Source organism: Balaenoptera acutorostrata, chromosome 9 (genome assembly GCF_949987535.1).
Source record: "Balaenoptera acutorostrata chromosome 9, mBalAcu1.1, whole genome shotgun sequence".
Lineage (NCBI taxonomy): Eukaryota > Metazoa > Chordata > Mammalia > Artiodactyla > Balaenopteridae > Balaenoptera > Balaenoptera acutorostrata.
The window spans coordinates 14581773-14594575 of NC_080072.1; the positions used below are offsets into that span (position 1 = coordinate 14581773).

The window sequence follows — 12803 nt, forward strand, 5'->3', positions numbered from 1 at the left end:
TGCTTTTTAGCTCTCACCACTCTGGCGGTTGAGATAGCTACCCTGCAATGGTGGTAATTGTCGGGCTGGATTTAAATGCATCCGTTTTGTTTCTGGGATAGAAAACGGTGAAAGTCGTGTTGCCAGAGTGGCGGCTGTGTGTTAGAAAATATATTCGTGTTGATGAATCTTAACAATGAGTTTTTCATTCAGCATCAATAGAGGATGAAGAGGTTTTTGCAGAACTTGCCCCAAATTTATGCGTGGCTCCAATTTAATTCTTAGGGGAATCAAGGCTTCAAATCGTGGCCCAGAAATGCTCCCTGTCTTATTTTATGCATAATTATAGTAATTGAAAACTCATTTTGAGAGAGGTGAACTCCTCCTTTCTCCATTTTTATCACCCTGAAAAGTCCTTCTTTGACCTAAAGAGCTGATAAATTAAGCTAACAATCTTTTGAAACTTTTAAGAAATCATAAAAGATTTGGACTTTTCTTAAGTGAGTGAATAAAGTGTAATGTTGTATTTATAAAATGATATAGAGAAAGGTGAAATCAATATATTTTGCCAGCATAAATTAAACCTAGTTGGTAAACTCATGAGAAAAAAATTTTGCACAAGTTTTTAAAGTTTGTTCACTCGGGCAACGGCAAGCAAAGATATTCCTTAACAATATACTTTATAACGTATTACTTTAAACATTTTAACAGACAGCTTAATTTTAGCAGCAGAGTTTTAACTGCAATAAATTTGAGTACCTTAGTATTATGAACACTGTCCTAGGTTTTGGGGAGGCAATTAAAAATAATAAACATTTAACAATGTTTTAACTGCAATAAATTTGAGTACCTTAGTATTATGAACACTGTCCTAGGTTTTGGGGAGGCAATTAAAAATAATAAACATTTAACAATGTTTTAACTGCAATAAATTTGAGTACCTTAGTATTATGAACACTGTCCTAGGTCTTGGGGAGACAATTAAAAATAATAAACATTTAACAGTGTCTTAGGTTATTGTTAAAAATCTTGATGAGGAAGGAAAACTTTTCTTTATATTGGAGCAAAGCCAGACTCTTTTATGCTCCTTTGACTTAATGGAGTCTCATTCATTCATTCAACAAATATTGAGATTGATGCCTACCGTGTGTTAAACATTGTTCTAGATTCTGGGAATACACTAGTGAACCAGAAAAAGACAAAGCCCCTGACCTAAGGGAGTTTGACAGTTTTATCTCTCAAACAATTTGCTGTAATCCCTCTGGCCAGCTCTAGTCCTTGAACAAAATAAATGCTCAAATACTTTTACCAGCAGTAGTTAACATTTATTGAATATTCACTAGGTGCCACGTTTTATCTTTCTTTATTCTCACGACTTTTTACAGATGAGGAAACTGAGTCTTAGAAAGGTTACGTAGCTTGCTCAAAATCATACAACTGATAGAACCTCAGTTTGAACCTAAGTTAGTGTGTCTTCAGGGCCTTTGCTCGTAACCTCTGGTTGTTCTATGTGAAGTAATGAGATCTGTTAGGGAGAATTCAGGATCATTTTCTGGGTAGAATCTCCCCCCACCCCCTCCTTTTTTAAACTTCTGTCACAGACATAATGAAATATGAACCATAGGCATGGTGGGTTTTAGAGGGAGGGTGGAGCAGTATTTACCATGTGGGAGATGGACAGCTGTGACAGTGGGAGGGGGACTAAGTGGGGGCCTAAAATTGAGATCTGGCTCTCATGATTGATGGATTCCTGGTGATCAGTGTTGGAGAGGTTTGAGATTTTTTTATTTTATTTTAATTTTAATTAATTTTAAATGCATATTACCTGTAAGTTCAGAACATGTTACTTAGCTTTTTTCTGTCAGGGCAGTTGCCTTGCCTACTTGTTTATCTCAAACACATTAAACTTATTCTTTTTTTTTTAATTAATTAATTTTATTTATTTTTGGCTGTGTCAGGTCTTCGTTGCTGTGCGTGGGCTTTCTCTAGTTGCGGTGAACGGCGGGGTTGCTCTTCGTTGCCGTGTGCCGGCTTCTCATGGCGGTGGCTTCTCTTGTTGTGGAGCACCGGCTCTAGGCGCACAGGCTTCAGTAGTTGTGGCACGCGGGCTCAGTAGTTGTGGCTTGCAGGCTCAGTAGTTGTAGTGCACAGGCTTAGTTGCTCCGTGGCATGTGGGATTTTCTGGACTAGGGCTCGAAGCTGCGTACCGTGCATTGGCAGGCGGACTCCCAACCACTGCGCCACCAGGGAAGTCCTAAACTTAATTTCTTTTTGGCCTTTGTGTTTGTTGTTCTCTCTGCCTGGGACTTCCCACCTGCTCTACCCCTACCTCAAGCCTGTCTTTGTATATAGGCTTCACTCAGTTCACAACTCAAATGTCATCTCCTTAAAGAGGCATTTTCTAAGCTCCAATTAGAGTAGCCCTCTTGGTCATGTTTACCTCACTTTCTTTTTTTTTTTTTAGACTTCATAGCGTTTATTGCTATATGTTAGGCCATTTATTGTTTGCTTGTATATTGTCTGATTTCCTCACAGAAATGAAAACAGAGCAGGGGAGCATAGTTTTTTGGTTTGTTTTTTTTTTTTTCATCTGTGAGGTTACCTCAATGACTCAAGCAGTGCTTGGGTCAAATAAGGTGGTCAGAAAATATTTGCTGAACAAAGTTCGCCACAACTGGCATAGTTTTCTCCATGTAATGAAGTGATAAAGACAACATATAACTAACCAGTTGGCTGTGTTACAGTGTCTTTGAATGTGAGCAATATCTTAGCAGACTAACTTGGAAAGTCTTCAACTAAGAATCATGGAAAAATGATAGCTTTTTGTTTGTGTTGACTGGCAGAGAAGGTAGATCTGGCTTCCCCCTCCCACTTTTTTTCCCCCTATTTTTAAAAACTTTCAAATCTGTAGAAGTTTTTAGGGGTACTGGTCAGGTATAGTGGAATGTTCCTGTATTGGAATTTATCTGATGTTTTTCTCATGATTAGACTGGGGTTATGAGTTTTCGGGTGGAAGATCACAGAGAATGCCATATTCATCACATCATATAACATCACATCAACATGATTTGTGACTGTTGATATTGATTTGATCATATGGCTGAAGTAGTGTTTGTCAGATTTCTTCACTGTAAGTTATTCTTTTCCTCTTTTCATACTGTGCTCTTTGGAAGGAAGTAATTATGTACGGCTCACTTATGGGGAGAGGAGTTGTGCTCCCTGTCCTTGGGGTAGAATATCTACATAATTTATTTGAATTTCTTCTGCATGGGACATTTGTCTCTCTCTCCCCATTTATTAATTTAATTAGTCAAACATTTATATCAGTATGAACTGAAGGATATTTTATACTTTGAGTTATATTCCAATACTACTTTATTTTGTTGCTGAAATTGTTCCAGCTTTATCCATTGAGAGTTCTTTCTGTTGACTCCTGTGCCCCTTTAACATTCCCACATCTGTGTGCGTGTGTTTGTGTGTGTGTCTGTGTGTGTGTGCGTGCATGCTGTTTTTATTTAATTATATTTGAGCACTTCCCTACTTTCTGGCACTATAAGGTGCTCTAGGCTCATCTTGTATATTTCGTGTCACAGTGCCAGAATTAGCCATTTCTCCAAGAAGCCCTGGCACCTTTTATTGGAGAATGGTAATAGAAACCAAGATCTGAGCAGTAAGTGTTCTCATTGCTACTGGGGTGTCATTTTTTTGGGGCCCTCTCAGCTAACAGAACAAAGAAATATAGATGTATATGCTAACTGGTGTATATAGACATATCTATAGATATTTCTACATGTCACCATCTGTATCTATGTTAAGTTAAGTATGAGTTCTTACTGATATTTCCAAGTCTAATCCATTACCATATGGATCATTCTAGCCTCCTCCCCCTTGTTGATCTGAATTTCCACTTCAACAGTGAGAAACTTGGCTTCCATCATCCATTTACTTAATTGTTCCACTCCAGTATACATGTATAGCAATATCTGAATCGTTAATTCACACTCCCATAGGAAACTTTATTAACTAGAAGTACAGTGCTTATATGCAGTTCCTTTTGCCTTTAGTTTTCAGACTCCATTCATTTCCGAAGTTACCTAGGTCAGTTCTTTTTCCCCACCCACTTCAGTGAGGTGGTTTCACACATTTGTAATATAGTTAGATTCTCTTGTCACAAGTCTGCATTCTTTTATGGGATCCCCCAGTCTCCTAAATGACTTTTTAAAATTAGCATGCATTAAAGTTTACTCTTTATGTTGTATACTTCTGTAGGTTTTGACATTCATAATGTTATTTATCCACCATTACAGTATCATAAAGAATAGTTTCACTGCCCTAAAAATCTCCTGTAATTCACCTATTCATCCTTTTCTCCCTCGCCTACCTCCTTGCAACCACTGATCTTTTTACTGTCTCCATAGTTTTTCATCTTCCAGAGTGTAATATAATTGGAATCATACACTATGTACCCTTTTCAGACTGGCTTCTTTCACTTAGGAGTATCTATGTAAGGTTCTTCCATGTCTTTTCTTGCCTTGATAGCTCATTTCTTTTTTATTGCTGAATAAGATTTCATTGTATGGATGTACCACAGTTTGTTTATCCATTCACCTAATTGAAGGATATCTAGGTCACTTCTAGTTTTTGACAATTATGAACAAAGCTGCTCTAAACATTTTTGTGTGTGTGGACATAAATTTTTAGTTCCACTGGGCAAATACCTACAAGTGTGATTGCTGGATCATATGGTGAGACAATGTTCAGCTTTGTAAGAAACTGCCAAACTCTCTTCAAAAGTGGCTGTACCATTTTGCATTTCCACCAGCAGTGAATGAGGGTTCTTTTTGCTTCACATCTTGTCAGCATTTAGTTTCATCAGTTTTTTTGGATTTTAGCCATTCTAGTAGGTGTGAGGTATCCCACATTTTAAAATTTTGTTTTTCAAGACATGACTTTTTTGAAGATAAATGATAGGGTTTTTTTTTTAGAGGAAACTTTTAAAAAATAACCTTTTTATTTTGTAATAATTTTCGATTTACAGAAAAGTTGCAAAGATATAGAATTCTATATACCCCTCACCCAGTCTCCTCTGTTGTTAACATCTTACATGGTACATTTGTCAAAATGAAGAAACCAATATTGATGCATTCGTTTTAACTGAACTCCAGATTTTGTTGGGATATATGTAGTTTTCTATTTATATCACCTTTCTGTTTCAGGATCCAATCCAGGGTAACCTGTTGCCTTTACTTGTCATCCCTCTGAGTCTCCTTTGGTCTTTGACAGTTTCCTCAGTCTTTCCTTGTCTTCATGGTCTTGACAGTTTTGAGTACTAGTCAGTTATTTTCTGGAATGTTCTTCCTTAGGGTTTGTCTGATTTTTTTTCATTATTAGACAAGGGTTATGTGTTTTTGGAAAGAATGTCACAGAATACCATCATTTCCTATCAGGAAATATGCGATATCCACATGACATCACTGATGATGTTAACCTTGAACACTTGGTTATGGTAGTGTTTGCCAGGTTAAGTAGTAAAGTTACTATTTTTCCCTTTCTATACTTATTCTTTTTTTTTTTTTTTAAGTTTTGTTGTTGTTGTTGTTTATTTATTTATTTTTGGCTGCACCATGCAGCATGCAGGATCTTAGTTCCCCAACCAGGAATCAAACCTGTGCCCCCTGCAGTGGAAGCACAGAGTCTTAACCACTGGACCACTAGGGAAGTCCCTATGCCTATTCTTTGGAGGTGAGTGACTGAGTCTAGCCCATCCTCAAAGTGGGTGGGGGACTTAAATTCTACTTCCTGAAGGGAAGAGTATCTACATAGATTATTTGGAATTTTGTAATGAAGATTTGTCTGTTCTCCCCCATTTATTTTTCTGTTTAACCATTTATCTATACAGTATGAATATCTGTTTTAAAATCTGATTCTTTGTTATTTGTTTATTTTTGCTCAGATTGTTGCAGCTTTCAGGTTGGCTCCTCCTGTGTTCCTTTGACATGCTCCTATCCTTTTTTTCTTTTTGAGCATTTCCTTTCTGGTACAACAAGATGCTCCAGACCCATCTTATATTTTCCCTGTCCCAGCCCTAGAATCAGCCCTGGTTCCTTTTATGGGACAGTGGTATTTAGAAGCCAAGATCTGGCTACTAGGTGTGCTTATTGCTAGGGTGTCATTGTTCCTAGGCTCTCTCAGGAAACAGAGGTAGGTATGTATGTATACTAAGTCATTTATATGCTTATACATACAGTTGTTTTATATATTTCCATCTGTATTTACATTAAGCTAAACATGAATTCATACAGGTCTCTCCAAATTTCAGAGGAAACTTATGTCCCAAACACATGTCCTCTTTGTGGTATGCTTTTTACTGAGATCTAACTTCCCCCCCATAACTCTTTTTTTTAAATTTTTAATATATTTATTTATTTATTTATTTTTGGCTGCGTTGGATCTTCATTGCTGCGTGTGGGCTTTCTCTAGTTGCGGCAAGCAGGGGCTACTCTTCGTTGCGGTGTGCGGGCTTCTCACTGCAGTGGCTTCTCTTGTTGTGGAGCACGGGCTCTAGGCATATGGGCTTCAGTAGTTGTGGCTTGTGGGCTCTAGAGCGCAGGCTCAGTAGTTGTGGCACACGGGATCGGTTGCTCTGTGGCATGTGGGATCTTCCTGGACCAGGGCTTGAACCCGTGTCCCCTGCACTGGCAGGCAGATTCTTAACCACTGTGCCACGAGGGAAGTCCCCCATAAGTCTTTTTAAGTACCACAGAAAACATTGTTTTCCCTTACTTGGTAACAGCAATTGTTTATTCCTAGAATATGATCTTTGTTCAGAGATGCATTCAAAATAAATTCTGACTCAGTTGGAATGGTCAGACATTTTTGGCATAGATAGGATGTCAGATAAGCCTTGGTGACCTCCTGTCTCTTCAGACATAATTTTTATTATTTTATTAAGAGATTAGAAACCTAATTCTTTGATATCTTGATTATTTTTCTTAGAGGTTATTTTTAAATTTTTAAAATATTTATTTATTTATTTATTTATTTTTGGCTGCATTGGGTCTTTGTTGCTGCGTGTGGGCTTTATTTATTTTTGGCTGCATTGGGTCTTTGTTGCTGCGTGTGGGCTTTCTCTAGTTGTGGCAAGCAGGGGCTACTCTTCCTTGCGGTGCACGGGCTTCTCATCGCGATGGCTTCTCTTGTTGCGGAGCACGGGCTTCAGTAGTTGTGGCACATGGGCTCAGTAGTTGTGGCTCGCGGGCTCTAGAGCTCAGGCTCAGTAGTTGTGGTGCACAGGCTTAGTTGCTCCGCGGCATGTGGGATCTTCCCGGACCAGGGATTGAAGCCGTGTTCCCTGCATTGGCAGGCAATTCTTAACCACTGTGCCACCAGGGAAGTCCCTTAGAGGTTATTAATTAAAGTGACTTTTAAATTCTTTCTATAAAGATGAGAAAAAAGTTGAGTAGTCTAAAGTATTTCTTGAAATGAGATTCATTTGTTTAATGCAGTTGTCTTTTTTCTTTTTCAACCATAAAACTTAAAGTAGTGTTTTATTTATCTGTAAGTTAAATACCAGGAAATAAACCAAAAAAGTATTTTCTGCAGTCTAAATTTTATTGGCTTACTTCAAGTAGATCCTACTCCCTCTTTATGCACAGTTTCACCCTGCTTGGTTCTTTCTTCCTGTCTTTCTTTTTCTTTCTTTCTTTCTTTTCCTCTTTCTTTCTTTCTCTCTCTCTCCTTCCTTCCTTCCTTCCTTCTTTCCTTCCTTCCTTCCTTCCTCCTTCCATCCTTCCTTCCTTCCTTTCTTTCATTTTTGACTGCGTTGGGTCTTCGTTGCTGTGCATGGGCTTTCTCTGGTTGCGGCGAGTAGGGGGCTACGCTTTGTTGCGGTGTGCGGGATTCTCATTGCGGTGGCTTCTCTTGTTGCGGAGCACAGGCTCTAGGCTCGCAGGCTTCAGTAGTTGCAGCACACAGGCTCAGTAGTTGTGGCACACAGACTTAGTTGCTCCGCGGCATGTGGGATCTTCCCGGACCAGGGCTCGAACCCGTGTCCCCTGAATTGGCAGGTGGATTCTTTTTTTTTTTTTTTTTTTAATTAATTAATTTATTTATTTATTTTTGGCTGTTTTTGGGTCCTCGTTTCTGTGCGAGGGCTTTCTCTAGTTGCGGCAAGCGGGGGCCACTCTTCATCGTGGTGCGCGGGCCTCTTACTATCGCGGCCTCTCTTGTTGCGGAGCACAGGCTCCAGATGCGCAGGCTCAGTAATTGTGGCTCACGGGCCCAGCTGCTCTGCGGCATGTGGGATCTTCCCAAACCAGGGCTCGAACCCGTGTCCCCTGCATTAGCAGGCAGATTCTCAACCACTGCGCCACCAGCGAAGCCCGGCCGGCGGATTCTTAACCACTGTGCAACCAGGGACATCCCCCTGCTTGGGTCTTTAAATCAAGAGCTAAAATTAGGTAGCACTCGGGGCTTCCCTGGTGGTGCAGTGGTTGAGGATCTGCCTGCCAATGCAGGGGACACGAGTTCGAGCCCTGGTCTGGGAAGATCCCACATGCCGCCGAGCAGCTAGGCCCATGCGCCACAACTACTGAGCCTGAGCGTCTGGAGCCTGTGCTCCGCAACAAGAGAGACCACGATAGTGAGAGGCCCGCGCACTGTGATGAAGAGTGGCCCCCACTTGCCACAACTAGAGAAAGCCCTCGCACAGAAACAAAGACCCAGCTCAGCCATAAAATAAAAATAAATAAATAAATAAATAAGCAAATATGGTTAAGAAAAATTAAAAAAAAAAATTAGGTAACACTGCTGTAAGCTAAAGTGTTAGTTTGATCACAGAGTTTGAGGAAGGAAAGCTACAAAACATAAAACATTAAAATTCAAAAAAGCCATATTGGAACCATTTGGTTTTGATGCAAGAGTCCCTCATACCTCTTTGGCAGTACATCTTGAGGGTTTTGCTACATTGATTGCTCAAATGGATTATCCTGAAAAGTTTAAATAATTATTAGTCTACTTTTTTAAAGAAGACTGGGAGGTTTATGTATTTTCTTAGATTTATTTTACATGGAAAAAAGTTACATAAAATAATTGATGTTTCAGGGATAAACCTCTGATACCTGGCAAACTTGGCTGTCTAGAACATCTCTTTCTCTAATTTGTTTTGCTGTTTTATTTCTTTTATGTATTTATTTGCAGTGTTTTTTTTGGTAATCATTTCATGTCCTTATTCACTTAAAATATGAAGTCTCTCATTTTTAGATTTTAGGAATTTTTTTCAGTACTATAATTACACACTTTTCTTCTGGTCCTTTTTCTTATGTGATACATTCCTTTTAAACAAGAAAGTCTCATGAAAACCCCCTAGTCTAGAACTAGCATGAGTTCTTCATTTGGGAGTAAAGACCAGATCCCATATCAGAAATCTCTGAGCAGTAAGGGAAAACAGTTTTTTTATGCTTTAGAGGACTGCCTACTTACTTTGAGCTATGTTTAATATGGGGGATTCCTCCAAACGAAATATGGACAGTCCCCTTGAGTATTATAAAATGACATTTACTTGTTTAACTAGTAGTAAATCTGCTTTCTATAGGATAAAAAGGAATAGATTGCTTATACATCCAATGAAATGGTTTGTTTTAGATCAGAGAAGACTTGCCTTACTTGGTCCCAAGAGCTCTAAGCTAACTTAGGCCTTTCTTGAACCAGAGGACGGAAATGTGGGTTTGGTTAAGTCTGAAGTCTTTCTAAAATCTCTAGATAACTCTGGGATGATGCTTATAATAATAACACAATAATGATAGCCACTGTTTCTTGAGTGCTTGATATTTGCTGTGCCATCTGTTAGTACTACTTCCTTGCATAAAGTCACTGGCTTTTTATGATCTGGCCCTTTTCAGTCTGCCCTTTCTCTCAGCTCCTGTTTTGGCCACATGAGTTGCAGTTCTGTTCTTTATCTTGCCTAGCTCTTTCAGGCTTTCACACACATGCCTGAAACATTCTCTTGTTAAATCTAGTCATTATGCCTATGCCTGGCTAATCCGTATTAATTTCCTTTAGTTCTCAGCCTAAATATCACTTTCTCAAGGAGACCTTCCCTGACCCTCCAGTCTAGATTAAGTGCCTCTGTTACACCCTCATAGTATTGCCCCTGGGCTACTGTATTTCACTTCCTGAACTCAGTAAGTAGATAAGTGCCTAATACAGAATAGCGTCAGATCATGAGATGCTACTCTGTATTAGGTACTTAGCTACATACTAAGTGTACTTGTGGGACAGAGGAGTAATATGAGTATTTGGGGGGATTCTTAACAGGTATAAAGCAGAAATCTCATTTTCACTTCAACAGTTCACCATTACAGTTAGTTGAATCACCTTAGGCAAGTTAGTTAACCTCTGTGCCTCAGTTTTCTCATCTGTAAAATGGGGCTAGTATCAGTCTCAGAGTTATGAGAATTAAATGAGTTAGTATATGTGAAGTGCTTAGAATAGTGCCTGGCACATAATGAATGCTCCAGAAGTATGTATTAATAAGGAACCACATGAAGATGGTACTGTTATGATGGATAATGAAACTGAGGCTCAGCTAGTGTGTGACAAAGCAAGCTTTAGAACTCACATCTAACTCCAGTGCCCAACACAACAGTTTAGATTGAATTTAATTTTGACTAGAGTGCTCTATAATAAGATTTATTACAAGCAACTGTTCTTCCTTGACTTTACCAAATGAAAGATTCTAAAATTAAAATTTCCCTCTTTTAATGGATTTTATAATCAAAAAGTAGGTACTAAGAAAAGTGACAAAAATCTTATAAATTTTTTGAAATCTATTACTTAATAATTTTTCACTTTGAAAGTGGGTTTACTTTAGAATTCCATTAAATATATCATGTTTCCCTCTTACATTTGAAATACGCATTCAGCATACAATATTTTATTTATAAACTCAGAGAACACATTTATTGTATATTTAAGACTTCTATGATTTGATGAAATTGTGCTATTTTAGGAATTATGTGTTAGAGGACGAAGCACTCTGCTGGATGCTGGGGTAATAAATAAGATTCAGGGGGCTTCCCTGGTGGTTCAGTGGTGAAGAAGCCGCCTGCCAATGCAGGGGACATGGGTTCGAGCCCTGGTCTGGGAAGATCTCACATGCCGCGGAGCAACTAAGCCCGTGTGCCACAACTACTGAGCCTGCGCTCTAGAGCCCGCGAGCCACAGCTGCTGAGCCCACATGCCACAACTACTGAAGCCCGTGTGCCTAGAGCCCGTGCTCCGCAATGAAGAGTAGGCCCCTGCTCGCCACAACTAGGGAAAGCCCGTGTGTAGCAACGAAGACACAACGCAGCCAAAAATAAAAAAATAAATAAATTTATTTTAAAAAAAAAGATTCAGATCTTTCTTTCAAAGGAGATATGGTGTCCAAAAAATGTTAAGGGGAAGAATTGAGGCTTATGGGATGAGTATAGACAGATCCAGCTTCAAGGTGCCAGGCTGGAATTTTAAAGTTTTAGAGCTTTTAAAAACATTATGACAGAAAATATTGAAGCTTGTTGTTTAAAAAAGAAAAAAGACATGGCTAGGTATTAAAGTGAGAAGTAAAAATTCTTTAGCTAGTCCCATAGACACTGTTTTAAAGTGGTCATAGTTAAGTTTTCTATGGATCCATCCAGAAAAGTTTTATGTGCTTTCAAACATGTACAATGTTGTATTAGTTTTCTATGACTGCTGAAACAAGTGACCACAAATTTGGTGGCTTAAAACAACAGTAATTTATTCTCTCACAGTTCTGGAGTCCAGAGTCCAAAATTTAGGGTGAGTAGGAGTTTAGGATTAAAATATACACACTACTGTATATATAAAAGAGATAACCAACAAGGACCTACTGCACAGGGAACTATACTCAGTATCTTGTAATAACCTATAATGGAAAAGAATCTTAAAATACATACATATATATATGTGTGTGTGTGTGTGTGTGTATGTATGTGTGTATATCTGAATCACTTTGCTGTATGCCTGAAACTAACACAACATTGTAAATCAACAATATTTCAATAAGAATTTTTTTAAAAATTTAGGGTGAGTCTTACTGGAGGCTAATATTGAGGCAAAGCCATGCTTCTCCAGCGGCCCTGGGGAAGCACTCCTTCCTTGCCTCTTCAGCTTCTGGCGGCTCTTGGTATCCCTTGGCTTGTGTTGCATCACTCCAGCCTCTTCTGATCTTGCTCTTCTCCATGTTCACATCGCCTTCTCTTCTGTGTGTGTCAAATTTCCCTCTGTTACCCTCTTATAAGGATACATGTGATTGCATTCAGGGCTCATCCAGATAATCCAGGATGATCTCCCCATCTCAATACCCTTAATTTAGTCACATCTGCAAAGACCCTTTTTCCACATAAAACATTTAAAGTTTTCAGGGATTACAGCCCAATATCTTTGGGGGTCATTATCAGCCTACCACCAATGTGTATGACCCTCTTTTTTATTTTTACTAAACACAAAAAAAGGAATTAGACTTCATAGGCTATCTTCCAAATTTCTTTTTAAAACTTAATAATAGATTTCTTCCACATCAGTATTTAAATATCTTCTTTAGTCTTCTTTGTCTTTTTTTTTCTTTAAATACCTACAGAGCATTTTGTTGAATAGACAAGTATCTCACTTTTTTTTTTAATTGCAGCTTAAAAAAAAAAAGCATGTAACATAAAAATTACCATCCTAATCATTTTAAATTAACTACATTCACATTGTGGTGAAACACATCTCAAAAACTTTTTCATCTTGCAAATCTTATACACTGTACGCATTAAACAACTTTC

General features: G+C 38.6%; 1 protein-coding gene across 2 annotated transcripts in view; it reads left to right on the plus strand.

Annotated features, from left to right (window-relative positions):
- Positions 1 to 12803, plus strand: part of CKAP5 (cytoskeleton associated protein 5) — a 104614-nt gene that overhangs the window by 806 nt on the left and 91005 nt on the right. The window lies entirely within an intron of this gene.